Consider the following 15,360-nt stretch of genomic DNA (forward strand, 5'->3'; position numbering starts at 1 on the left):
TTATTTTATATCACCATGAAAACACTTATTATGTCTAGGTTGTCGTTAGAAAACATGTGATAGATCAAGATAACGAGCTTTACATGTAAATTCGTTGATAGAAAATTATTTCTGCGTAAGATTAGTTATTATCTTGAGATAGTTCATATACTTAAGAGGGTGTCCATGGAAAAACCAGGCAGTGGATGGCGCATGACATATTTTGTTTTCAAAATTTTTTCATCTATTTCAATCTTTCTCAGTTAAATTTTATTTTTTTTTATTAACTGCAACAAATAAAGAGAAAAAAGATACATAGAAAGCACTGAAAATTCATTGAAAAGGGGAGATAACTCTTCATTTTGTACAAAATTTTGTTGCATTGTTAGTGAACTTTAAAATCATTTTCTGAGCCATCCACTGTTGATTCAAAAATATCTTTGACATATATATCCTTTGTATGATATAAACATTGCATTGGAACCAAAAATTCAGTGGGAAAAAAATTATGTTGTGCCACCCATATCATAGGATTTGCCTGATATTTACTTGGACAGCCTCTTTTTATGTTCTACTGCCCTTTGGCATTTTTCTCTACCTTTTCATTAGTTTAGATTAAATAAGCATGTCAGCCATTAAGTAAGTCGTTCTATTAAACTCTTTTAAAAATAAGAAACTTTGATTTGCCACTTCACTTAGGCAAGGTAACAAGGGTAAGTATAAGTGATAATGATATACACTCATTTAGTATTGGATATATCTAAATACAATTACCTGTCAAATATCTTCCAATATATTATTTATCTAATATGTTCAATACATAGTTAAAAAAGAGAACGATGTTAAAATGCGTCACACGATATCAGATGCTCAGATGAATAATGCTAATAGATTGCAGGGTGCTCCAATATGTAGGTCCTGAAAAAAAATTGCCGAAAATTTATATATTCATGGTCATTATATATCAAATATATATAGGTTTTCGGTCAATTGACACACATTTATGGAAGCTGTATTTTATAGTTGTTTGAAATAAAGCATCGAGAATTTCATATGCGAAATTCGACGAAACTTTCATGAACCGGGCTGACAGACAGACACTAAAAAAGTAAAAAATTCTGGAAAAGACCCTTTTTGGTCTGAATTTGCATAAATTTTTACTAGGCATTCTTTCTTATTTTTAAAAATTCTTAACAAAGTGTAATATGTACATGTCCTCGTAAGGCTTTATCTAGGGTTCTAAAAACAGACAACTTTTACATAGAATAGATGAGTTTGTCTGTCTTAAAGAACAAAGGTTATACGGTGGAGAACGTATGTCGTAAATTTGTCTCATATTAAGATGTACATAATAAAAACAATATTGATGTGACTGAAAGGTAGGTAAAAAATATTGTTATAATTTCATGCGTTCGAAGCGCTTTCAACAGACTGAAACCAAAAACACGGACTTTGAAAAAAAGGGAGAGGGCTTAAGAAATTGTCCTGTCTCCAAGAACCTAGGACATTTGATACTTTTTCTGAAATTCTGCAGACATAAAATCTTTTACAAAAAATCATCCTACAACAGTTTACATACTTTCAACCAAGCTCAATGTGACCAAACGAATTAGACTATTTACCGGGTTTGTAATAACGTGAGCAACACGACGTGGAGCAGGATATACTTGCCTTTCCGAAGCACCTCAGATCACCCCCAGTTTTTGGTGGGGTTCGCGTTGCTTAGTCTTTAGTTTTTGTTTTTTATGTTGTGTCTTATGTACTATTATTTGTCTATTTTTTGTCTTTTTATTTTTAGCCATGGCGTTGTCAGTTTATTTTCGATCTATGAGTTTGACTGTCACTCTGGTATCTTTCACCCTTCTTCTCTAAATGCCCGCGATTTTACGGGTGTGTTCTAGTATATATAAAGCCTACAAGGATTTACATAACTCGTCTAACAAAGACTATCTATACTACTAAGATAACGTGGTCCAGTTTGTTAGCTGGCAAGACGTAAAACGAGAAATTAAAGAATTCAGTTTATACATAACTAATATAAGACAATGGTGTTGTTTTAAAATTCTACCATTAAATCTCCTTTTGTTTCCCACATTAATAACATGTTCCGGGTCGAATCCGATACCGATACCAATAGTATATTTCACATGTAGTTTCCGGTTGTAGTTACAAGTAAAATTAAAATTGAGAACGGAAATGGGGAATGTGTCAAAAAGACAACAACCCGACCATTCTTCAATGCAGCGAGAAACTCCTGCAACGAAGTCCTTCAGCTGGCCCCTAAACAAATATGTATACAAGTTCAGTGATAATGGACGTCTTACTAAACTCAGAATTATACACAAGAAACTAAAATTAAAAATCATGCAAGACTGACAAGGCCAGGGACTTCACGGGGGTAAAGCTGATGACCGTAACTGCATTCACGGTCATCCCAAGATGTCGGATGAAAAATTAGGTCAGTATCTATATTGTATGTTAAAGGCTTTCTATACCATTTCTTTACAAAGCATACATTGGTTCGATGTAAATTTATAAAAGATTCACACGGAAATCACAATTACTACTGAGAAATGTGTATGAAACAGGAAATTGGATTTGAAAAAATCGCTAAGATGACCGTAAATCATAACCGAGATGACCGTAACAGGATCAGCGATTCATAACAAGAGTGACCATAATTGGTTAAAATATGACCTTAGTTGGTAAAGGATGACCATAATTTGTAAAGGATGACCATAACTTTTAAAGGATGACCGCCAATTCTAAGAAATATACATATTTGTATTCATAGCTTTTTGTTGAGTTTGTCAATAGGGCTTTTTAACTATTTGCCGTATTTTGAGTTAGACAATGATAGTAAATTGCATATTTCTCGTAAATAATTAAATATTTATTGATAACGATAAAATTTTAATACAAATTGACAGCGATACGACAAAAGGACAGAAAGTTGTAGAAAAAAACCCATTAATTAAACATATGAATATCCGGTAATCAAGCCAATGTGGAAGCAGATTAAAATCTTAATTTGTCTTGATATATGAATAACATTTATGTTTATACAATTTGACAAAGTTCCCCCTTGTAATATGCTATTCGTTCAAGACTATTTTAAGGATCTATTTTGCACTAGTTTGGTCGTGGTATTTTAAAAACATTTTCTGTTATTTTACTTACAAGACAAAATGGAAGACCAATCAACATTGGCATTTTTAAAAAGGTGTATTTATTATATGACATTAATAGAAATCCTAGAAATAAAAAAGTCTTTTGGCTTGTAGTAGGAGGCTACATATGGTGAACTATGTATTTGTACGGAAGCCTTTTAGGGCCATGTTAATTTACTTTTTACAATTTGATATAACAAATTATCAATTTGATATAACAAATTATTAATTTGATATAACAGATTATTAACTTGATATCATGATAACAGATTATTAATTTGACATAACAAATTATTTATTTGATATAACAGATTATCAATTTGATATAACAGATTATAATTATTTGATATAACAGATATATCAATTTGATATAACAGATTATAATTATGTGATGTAACAATTTATTGAATTGATATAACAAAAAAGGAAATTTGATATGCATGGATTGGGGTTGTCCACCTTCTCTGTACGACATAAAGGATATATAAGTGAAACGCTAAAACTGTTTAGAGATATATACCTCAATGTTTTTTGCTCATGATCTTAAATCCGTAACCTATATATACAACGTTATATAGCTGGGACAATACCCCTAATGCGCCTTGAAATGAGGAACACAAAAGTCACGTGTAAACAAAAAATCTCTGTGTAGTGATATTTGACACATTTCTATGATAAACAAATGACTGAGCTGAACCATTAGTGTTAATTTAGACAATAAGGGAACACAGAATAAATGTGTAAAAACCATGGAGCTATGAAATGTGTTCAAAGTATTAAAATTTCAAAGAACTTATTGTGTTAAAATTGGGATTTTTTTCCATGAGGAGCGACATCGCAAAAGGATACTCGGGGTTTGCTAAATTACGGAAAAATGAATCACACTTCGTACCCCGAAAATTTAACCACATATGTAAAATTGTCTCAGCTTCGAAACAAGCCATCATACATATACAAGTTTACGATATGGGCTGAGCAACAGAAGAAAACGTTACCATTACGGCCTATGGAGAAACAATTGCGCATATTGCCCCATCTTGTAAGAAAGGATCCAGAGATATCTTAAGCTAATTTCACATTGTACACCACAGAAAATTGTTAAAATGATGGTTAGTAGTTTTTTATTTTTACCTAGTTATCATAAATGATTTCAGATAAATATTATTGATAAAGAACAGCAAAAATTCAATAAAATTTTCACTTTTAAATGCATTACTGGCACGGGGCTGAACACTTTTTTTAGGCACAATCATAACTTTGTTTACCCCCGAGAGATCCGAAATGAATTGTTTATTCAATTGAAAAAGGCAAGAAAAAACTTACATGTAATATAAATAAATTGTAAGTAAACATGACACAATATAGTCTTTGTTATGCAATTATCACTCTGGTCTACAGGAATACTGATAATCAAGGGAGATAACACACTTCACACGAGTAAAGTGAGATACATCATACATGTGCTTTTATCCAATGATTTGACCCTGGTCAGTAGATATCATATGCAAATAAACAGAAAAAAAAACATGTACATGTATTAAGAAAATCACGAATTACTATTGTTAATGCACACGAGCAAAACACAAGATATTGTCATTTCTCAGTGAAAAAGGGGGAGGGTCAAACCTTCTTGAACAAAATATTGCTATTCAACTACATGTATTAAGCTAGTTAGCTACTACTCATTGCTTCTAATATAAACAGTTTAAATGAAGGTGGCTAAGCCACAAGGAATAAGCATTTTTCTTTCTTTGTGATAAAACTTTCAAGAATTAGATTTTTCTCTCTCAATAATACTTATGTAACTATTTAAATTAAATGATAACACAGTTTGAGTTAATTTTTTTTGTCTTATTTCAGTTCCAGACATATCATTACTTTTAAATATGAGATGACAAACTAAAGGTTTTAAAAAGTCCTGAATAACTGGTAAGCATTTTGATTTATTAGGTAAGCTCTAAATTATTTATTTATGGTATTTATGCAAATGAAATTACAGTCGGTATGTTAGAAATATGCTTATATGAAAACTGTTGCTATGGTCTTGCTATTAAATGAAAAGGCTTGGTTACTGATCTTTTCGACTCAACATTTCGAGTTAAATCTTGCGGCAACTGATTCTCATGTAACACTGCAAACTCTATTTAGCACTATTTTGATCTGTCATTATTTAATGACGCCATAATTCGTGTGATGTCACAATGTTTCCTTTAATACCTCATGTGGATTTCTCACTGATAAAGGGTTTTCACTGAAATACATGTAAAAAGCCTATTTTTCTCAAATAGAATTATGTGAATGGACAAGTTTTGAAAATTTGCACTTCATTGCATTCTAATTACATGATAAGAATGACTTTCCCAGTAGTTTTGAGGGGTTTCCACAGTATTATATACCAGATGTCCACTAGTAAGAATAGTTATTTTGGTGTGGGTTTTTTTATGAAATCTACATTTTTGCATAATTTCTCTGTCAAAATGCACTTTAAGACACAAGAAAATGTTATAGAATGCTTTAATAGGGTCTGTGTATTGTAATTTAAGGTTATCATCAGAAGATTTGTCCTTGTTTTGACTAGTAAAGGTATACTGGAAGAAATTAATTATAGATACACGTTGTATTAAAAATAAATGAATATAGCGATAAAAGTGTCATTGCCATATAGTGCTGAAACGACTTTATTTTTTTTCAGAAATGGACAAAAATACACAGATTTATTCAGAATGACATACCGATGAAGATCACCTAAAAATATTTGGAAAAATCAGAATTATGGATTTCAATATGGGACAATATCCCTAATGCGCCTTGAAATGAGGAACACAAAAGTCACGTGTAAACAAAAAATCTCTGTGTAGTGATATTTGACACATTTCTATGATAAACAAATGACTGAGCTGAACCATTAGTGTTAATTTAGACAATAAGGGAACACAGAATAAATGTGTAAAAACCATGGAGCTATGAAATGTGTTCAAAGTATTAAAATTTCAAAGAACTTATTGTGTTAAAATTGGGATTTTTTTCCATGAGGAGCGACATCGCAAAAGGATACTCGGGGTTTGCTAAATTACGGAAAAAGAATCACACTTCGTACCCCGAAAATTTAACCACATATGTAAAAATGTCTCAGCTTCGAAACAAGCCATCATACATATACAAGTTTACGATATGGGCTGAGCAACAGAAGAAAACGTTACCATTACGGCCTATGGAGAAACAATTGCGCATATTGCCCCAGCTGCTCAAATTGTACACGTGTGGTCTTTTAAATAGAAATTGAAAGTCCACAATCATTCAAAATCTCGCGCATGTTTCTTTATTTTTAATAAAAAAATCCAAATCAAAAATATATATTGAAACAAATTTATTTAAGACAAATGCAATGATGAATTTGAAGGATGTTTAATAAACCCTTTCAATTTCCTATTGAAATTAATAAAGCATCATGTCAGGCTTTTTTAAGATAGTGAAGGTTTTTTTTTATCCTTGCATGTTCCTATGTTCCTAGAAACACCAATATCTCAATAGAACTCTTCGTTTCGCTTTGAATTGAAAATATGCATTATGAATTGATCAAATTTCTCTCTTATATTTGTTCGTTCTAAGACACCAGTTCCCTTATACGGAATTGAGAAACCATTCCTGAAAACTGTCTCAAACAAAGGAAAATGGGGAGGAAGGTGGGTTATCGAAACAAACCTTTAAATTGAGTTTTAAATATGCATTAGATATTTGTAACTGGACGTCAGATTAACAATCAATTAATACATGAAATACAATTTGTTATTTTAAATTGACATTTTATTATATCAAATTGATAATTTGTTATATCAAATTGATAATTTGTTATATCAAATTTATAATTTGTTATATCAAATTTATAATTTGTTATATCAAATTATTAATTTGTTATATCAAATTAATAATTTGTTATATCAAATTAATAATTTGTTATATCAAATTAATAATTTGTTATATCAAACTAATAATTTGTTATATCAAAATTGAAAATCTGTTATATCAAATTGATAATCTGTTATATCAAATTGATAATCTGTTATATCAAACTAATAATTTGTTATATCGAATTAATTTGTTATATCAAATTGTAAAAAGTAAATTAACATGGCCCTAAAAGGCTTCCGTATATTTGAAGCACGTCTTATATTATTTATTTTCTTCTACCTATAGGATAATGCTATCTTATAAATACGTTTTATACCAACACGATTAACTATTTGATACAAAAAAAAAGTAATACAAATACGGATATTTCTTAGAATTGATGGTTACCCTTTAAAAGTTACTGTCATCCTTTTCAAATTACGGTCATCTTTTTACCAATCACGGTCATCCTTGTTATATGTTACGGTCATCTTGAAAATATTTTAATGATGATTTACGGTCATCTTAGCGATTTTTTTCAAATCCAATTTCCTGTTTCATACACATTTCTCGGTAGTAATTTGTGATTTCCGTGTGAATCTTTTATAAATTTACATCGTACCAATGTATGCTCTAAAGAAAATGATATAGAAACCCTTTAACAGACAATACAGATACTGACCTTTTTTCATCCGACATCTTGGGATGACCGTGAATGCAGTTACGGTCATCAGCTTTACCCCAGTGGAGACTTTAAAGCTTCTGCAAATCCTTCCTTTTTCAGGACAACCTTGTACTTTCAGCAGTTGTTTTATATCTTTTATAGTACATTATTAGATACATTTTGTAAGTCTGTTTTCTTCTACATTTGTAACTTATGCCACTATTAATTTTGGTTAATTAGTTAAAAACATAAATTCAGTTTATAGTAAGCTCATTGTAGTAATTAAACCAGGTTCAAACTGAAAGATTTTGAAAGCAGAGAAAACTGTGCACCCTACAATCAGCATGACAATACGAATACTAAAGATCCAGACTCATAATAAGGCATTATTGATAGGTACTTTAATTCATTCACGGACCCGCGGGTCTGTTACAGTTTTTTTTATATGTTATATCTTCTATATATATATATATATATAGTTGTTGCAATGCGATGTTGACAAGAAAATTTAAATGTGTATAAATGTTTGGGAAAGTATTTATCTAAAAATCCAGAGATAAGGAGATGTTCAAAGATAATAAATGCAAATTAGCTACAAATATACATATTTTGAGTGGTATGTGATTTTGAATGGTATATTTTAAAGATGTTAATTGTATTATCAGGTTCTGTCCTGGCCTTTTATTGCATTTTTTATAGTATTAAACGATGTTGTTTTCTTAGATCTCCAATTTATGTCTTATCTTATGAACTTGTATGTAATGTGATGACAGCTCTTTATAGGGCCCTTTAAATTAATTTAATTGTGTTATAACCCTCGATGAAGTAGTCGAGGACAGTCATCATTATTGTCACAAAATCACTATATAATTCATGTGCTTTATTCTGATCAAAATCAATGTTGCTACAAAGGTATACAAAAGATAGAAATAGAAAAAAAAGTTATTGTATAGATCTGAGGTAACACTATAATGGTAAAAGAGTTCAAGTAAAATACGAATTATAGAGTAAGGAAATTGTTCTGCATCATGCATCAATGATATAATGTTGATACAATGAATATGGTTCCTTAGAAAGACACCTTGAACCAGTTGGTACATATACCATTTGTCATTCATGACTGCTAATTTGATCGAATAGTATTATTTTGATCCAAGAATAATTACAAGTATTTGTCAGTAAAAAGTACAATTGTAACTAGAGGCTCTAAAGAGCCTGTGTCGCTCACCTTGGTTTTTGTGAATATTAAACAAAGGACGTAGATGGATTCATGACAAAATTGTGTTTTGGTGATGGTGATGTGTTTGTTCATCTTACTTTACTGAACATTCTAACTGCTTACAATTATCTCTATCTATAATTAACTTGGCTTAGTAGTTTCAGAGAAGATTTTTGTAAAACCCAACAACAGGTTGTCCGATTCACCTGAAAAATTCAGGGCAGATAGATCTGGACCTGATGAACATTTACCCCATGTCAGATTTGCTCTAAATGCTTTGGTTTTTGAGTTATAAGCCAAAAACTGAATTTTACCCCCTATGTTCTACTTTTAGCCATGGCGGCCATCATGGTAAGTTGACCGGGTCACGCCACACATTTTTAAAACTAAATACCCAAATGATGATTGTGGCCAAGTTTGGTTTAATTTGGCCACGTATTATCAGAGGAGAAGATTTTTGTAAAAGATAACTAAGATTTACAAAAAATTGTTAAAAATTGACTATATAGGGAAATAACTCCTAAAGGGGTCAACTGACCATTTCGGTCATGTTAACTTATTTGTAAATCTTACTTTGCTGAACATTATTGCTGTTTACAGTTTATCTCTATCTATAATAATATTCAAGATAATAACCAAAAACGGGAAAATTTCCTTACAATTACCAATTTAGGGGCATCAACCCAACAACAGGTTGTCCGATTCACCTGAAAAATTCAGGGCAGATAGATCTTGACCTGATGAACATTTTTACCCCTGTCAGATTTGCTCTAAATGCTTTGGTTTTTGAGTTATAAGCCAAAAACTGCATTTTACCCCTATGTTCTATTTTTAGCCGTGGCGGCCATCTTGGTTGGTTGGCGGGGTCACGCCACACAATTTCTAAACTAGATACCCCAATGATGATTATGGCCAAGTTTGGATTAATTTGGCCCAGCAGTTTCAGAGGAGAAGATTTTTGTAAAAGATAACTAAGATCTACAAAAAATGGTTAAAAATTGACTATAAAGGGCAATAACTCTTAAAGGGGTCATTTGACCATTTCCGTCATGTTAACTTATTTGTAAATCTTACTTTGCTGAACATTATTGCTGTTTACAGTTTATCTCTATCTATAATAATATTCAAGATAATAACCAAAAACAGCAAAATTTCCTTAAAATTACCAATTTAGGGGCAGCAACCCAACAACTGGTTGTCTGATTCATCTGAAAATTTCAGGGCAGATAGATCTTGACCTGATGAACATTTTTATCCCATGTCAGATTTGCTCTAAATGCTTTGGTTTTTGAGTTATAAGCCAAAAACTGCATTTTACCCCTATGTTCTATTTTTAGCCGTGGCGGCCATCTTGGTTGGTTGGCGGGGTCACGCCACACAATTTCTAAACTAGATACCCCAATGATGATTATGGCCAAGTTTGGATTAATTTGGCCCAACAGTTTCAGAGGAGAAGATTTTTGTAAAAGTTAACGACGACGGACGCAGGACGACGGACGACGACGGACGCCGGACGCCAAGTGATGAGAAAAGCTCACTTGGCCCTTCGGGCCAGGTGAGCTAAAAAATACCAAACTCCAAGGAAAATTTAAATAGAAAAGTCCCTTCATAAAATGGATAAACCAAAGGTCAAACGAATGGAAAACAACTGGTATATTCCTGACTTGTGTACACACTGTTGGATTAAACCTGGTTCTAAAGCTAGGTAAACCTCTCACCTGTATGGCAGTCGCATAAAACTTATGGAACATCGATAAACGAAAATGTACGGATGTGAAACGCATGTAGCAAATGTAAATAATCACATTACATGTATGTTTCAATATTATACGTTATTTTCATTGGCTAACAGCAATCTCGCGTCATTCTGAAATTAACCTTCATTTCAAAATGTAACATTTATGATGACACGATAAAGTGCACAGGTTGATTTTTAAAAAAAATGATAGAAGTCATGTTTGCCAAAAAAACGTAATTATAAGTTTACAATGCTTCTTTAAGTTGGTTGTCAAGAGTTGGCCGTCGGCACATTTTTAGAATAAAGCGTTTCATACCAAATGTATTTTGGTCAACGCTTTTACACCCCAATAAATTTATAAAATGAAGCAGTCAATTCTTAAATAAGTCCGTAAGAACACATTATAATTAATACATGTCTAATTGCAGATATTTTGCTGCTGTTACTTACTTTGTCGGCTAGCCAGAGGTGGTGATGACAACGAAGGAAGTAGTGGAGGTATTGGTGCGCATGTATACGAGGAGGAGCGAGTGACTGTGACCCATACTGGTGCTGTTCTTGTCCAGAAGCTACAGATGTCACAGATTTTTCATATCAGCTAACATTGAGGTCATATGTGCGACAATTTCGATGTATTGTTTACGCTTTAGGGAGCTACCATTTGATTTTTATGGGGGGGGGGGGGGGCTAGGATGAAAAATTTTGTCCTGCTTTTTTTTTTAGTTGTAATCTCTGTCCTACCTTTTTATTTTTTACTCTATTCGGTCCTGCCTTTTTTTTTACTAGTTATCCTGACTTTTTTTACACAAATTGTCATCCTGCCTTTTTTTTTTTACCAAGTTGCTCATCTTGCCTTTTTTTTTTTACTCAAAACTCCTGTCCTGCCTATTTTTTCAAATTTCATCCTAGCCCCCATAAAAATCAAATGGTAGCTCCCTTAGTACAAATTTTATCAATTTTGATGAATTACACTTTGAGTGTTTTCAATTCGCTTAATGTTTACTCTAGACGAATTTTTCAGTTATCTTTTACATGAATGACACTGTAATCAGTATAATTCGCTTGCTTTATAATGATTGGTCGTTTCAAATGAAATGCAACGACTTATTTTATTATAATAATAATTGAAGTGAAAATTAAGTTAAGGTTTATTACTATGTAATCAAAATGACGTGAGAATTAGACATTCATTCTGTTTATATAATTAATTAATAAACGATGGTTAAAAATATAATGCATACATATCGTCAAACCCGTAACAGCTTCGTTGTGCCCATCCAATGGCTAGGTAAAATCGGATAGCGTATGCCTGTCACGCCAACTTATTGCTTTGAAAAACAATCAACATTCGAAAGCATATGATCACCAAAGCCACTCAACGCTAAACAAAATACTTCGAACAAATACAAGAGTATATATCTTATGTTTTGATTATAATTAAATACTTGTGTTTTAAAAATACATCATACTATTAGAATTAATATACAAATCACTTAAAACAGAATTTGATTCCTACATACTGAATCGTAATGGTGAGTACACACAGAAAATTATAGTATTGTTCTGCATGAAGTGAAATAATAAAAGTTCAAAAAAAATTATCGCGACATTACTGAAAAAATAACAAAAAATTATCGTACATAAATATCATAAAAACTCAACTTGCTCTCTATATCTTGCAATATATTAATCTTGTCTCAATTTTAATTTTAAGAACGCAATATCTTTCAATCATGATAAAATTGAAACAAAATCAAAAAAACAAATACCTACTTTAAAGAGATTTGACAGTAGAACATTAGTTTAACATAGCATTAGTTTATTCACTTTTCATATCCTTTATAGAATAGGTAATATTCTATAATCTATTTTACAGAATAATGATATCTTCAAATTTTAAATCACATCCACGAATAATTAATGTACAAAGCAATTAAAAGTTAAAGCCATTATTTAGTATAACATGATCTTTAAAAAATGAGGATCTAACATTGTATAAAATATTGAAAAAACCCACCCGTGGAACTTTATTAGAACAGAAATTGACCGATAGGTGATTGCAAAAAAAAGATATCGCACTGAAACATAAATCTACTTTATAATCAGGTCATGGCGTATCTTCAATTGAGACAGTGAGGAAACTACCACATAAATGTTTGACTAACATAGAAATGAGGGGAATAAACCAAATCTACAAAGACCACTGTGAATATTCTAACCATTTATTTGTCTTCCCTTTTCACCAATTAAGATACAACTATCTTGTTTTAAGAAGTCAAAACAAATTAAGATTCGTCCGAAACAATAAGTTGACAACATACATTGTATTTGTAACGTTCAATAGATTTGTTTTTCATCCGACATTTGCCTTTCCTATGGGAACAAACTGTTCTCGCCGATTTGTTATTTGTTAATATGATGCTGAATTTAAACAGAGCTACTCAAGACTCAAGAAAAATTAAACAAGCAAGCATTATCTTTCAGCTGATGTTCTTGCAATTAATCATCGGTCTATCCCATTGTAATTTGAATAGGATATCACTTATACATTTAAATCTGCTTCATATCATTACTTGCATCTAGAAATTGTGAGCTATGGTCACATATGTAATCATAAACATGATTATTTTTATCATATGCGTCATTTTCGTTCAATATCTTTTTCCGAAAGTTCATGCAGTACTTGAATACGCTTATGGTTTCTACGTGGTACATGTACCTGCAGCAACAGGTTTTTTCTATCTTTCGGACGTACTTGATATATGAAATTATGGTTTACAATTTTCAAAAGTACGCTTGAATATTTTTATGCATGGATAGTCAGCAGTAAAATCAATGTATACCTCGGTTTGTGTTTTTTCAAGTAGATATACTTGGTGACTAGAGTACGTTTTGGGGCCAATCCTTTCATATCTGCCTTGTTGCATGTATGACGGGATGTGCCGGGATTCATCAAAACATTAGACCACAATCGTTGTGTTTCTTCAGATAAAGCGTCTTTGGGTGGCTTTCTGCATACATAGGCCGAGCAAAATTTTCTGAATTTAAAATCGTTGTCCTTAATCGGTTCCCCATTTCAATCGTCTTAATGGTAGTCCTACTTTTTTGCTAAACATGGTCTATGTAACCTTTTCACCACTGATGGATGCTACTAGACCGTTCATGACGGAATCATTTGATCTCTTTTTCTACCTCAGGAATATATTACCTTACCTTAGCTGTATTTGGCAAAACTTTTAGGAATTTTTCCTCAATGCTCTTCAACTTCGTACTTAATTTTGCCATTTTTAACATTTTTTGATTCGAGCGTCACTGATGAGTTTTTCGTAGACGAAACGCGCGTCTGGCGTTAATATAAAATTTCAATCCTGGTATCTATGATGAGTTTATTTATTTTGCAACTTTCAAATGGCTGTCTTTATATCTTCTAGAGCAGTCTTTTCTATTGACATATCCATCTAGTCTTCTGGTGAAGATACAACACTTCTGCCTCTCTAAGAATTTCAACTGCTGGAGATTTTGTTTGCTGGAGGTAGGTAGGCAGCGAGGTTAGCCGATCGCCTTTTCGGTGTTCTTGGTAATGCGTGTTTCAATCTCTAAATGCCTCTGTGTTTAGTAGTCCTGTTACTGAACACATTTTTAGAGCCGTCTTATGTTTTTTTAGTAAAGTGTTTGCTTTCTCTTTCTATTTTTTTCCTTTTTTCGGCCTTTTTTGCGCTGTATGCTCGCTTTTTTTTTTGTTGTTGTTGCTTCTTTGATATTTGTATACATAAACTCGGTGGATTTTATATTTCTGTTTTTATAGTATGGGGAAAGGTTTTGTTGCCGACGTTTCAAGAGTTTCTGTTTTCTGTTGAATTCCATGCTTTTTGTGTGTGACTGTTTAAAAGGGGAAAATGTAATGTCAACTATACCTACATCAATGTACCTGTAGTATAACTATAGTAATTAAAGTTTTAAATTTTCTGAAACTATTTTTACAATGCAATGTTGCATACATACACAAAGCATAAAATTTTCAACATGATAAAAACCGACAATTCATAAGGATAAAGAAGAGTGCATGGTGCATTCTTTAGAAAGTATCGGCCTTAGCAGAGTAAACTGTAACGTTATCAATCTTTTGCTATCGCATTTAGATATGAACTTATTTTAAAAAAATGTGTATTTCGAAGGCATATTAGGTCGTATTTTAACAATTTGATTTGAAAGAAAAAGAATTGTTTGAAGAATATTTGCTGATATATTAGTTTTCTCCAGATACATGTACCATGTACAGGCGGAAACCCGGTTGAAACAACAAAAGAATCGAAGCTCTTTGTTAGAGAAGGCGATAAATGCTTACTGTAATGTTTACTATAGTAACAAACAATTTAAAAGTTAATTGAAACAAATAAAATGACAATTTTCTTCTCAATTACGAAGTGTTCTATTTTAAAAACACCATTTGCATAAGGTTTCAATTTATCTATTACATAGTTGAGCATAACAATTAGATATCAAGTCAACGACATGGGTATCTATCACGTTGGATGTAGAAAATGCATAACCTCCGATTTTTTTGAAAAAATTACCACGGACGGAGAACATATTAATCTATTAGTTCTGTAATTTTCGTTTCTGCCCTTCCATTATGTGACTCAAGAAAAATTCTAAAAAATGGGTAACAATTGTATTGAAAAGAGAAAATCTAGTGCACCTT

The 15,360-nt window shown here is 31.8% G+C and overlaps 1 long non-coding RNA gene across 2 annotated transcripts; it reads left to right on the forward strand.

Moving 5' to 3' along the window:
- The first annotated feature begins 3,731 nt into the window (after positions 1-3,731).
- On the forward strand, positions 3,732-6,393 carry LOC143075221 (uncharacterized). 2 transcript variants are annotated; one of them, XR_012978263.1, is made up of 3 exons: positions 3,732-4,258; positions 5,010-5,099; positions 5,842-6,393. It is a non-coding gene; the product is annotated as an uncharacterized LOC143075221 (long non-coding RNA). The 2 variants fall into 2 exon arrangements; XR_012978262.1 differs by having other exon boundaries at positions 5,010-5,078.
- Positions 6,394-15,360: the final 8,967 nt, after the last annotated feature.

Source organism: Mytilus galloprovincialis, chromosome 1 (genome assembly GCF_965363235.1).
Source record: "Mytilus galloprovincialis chromosome 1, xbMytGall1.hap1.1, whole genome shotgun sequence".
Taxonomy (NCBI): domain Eukaryota; kingdom Metazoa; phylum Mollusca; class Bivalvia; order Mytilida; family Mytilidae; genus Mytilus; species Mytilus galloprovincialis.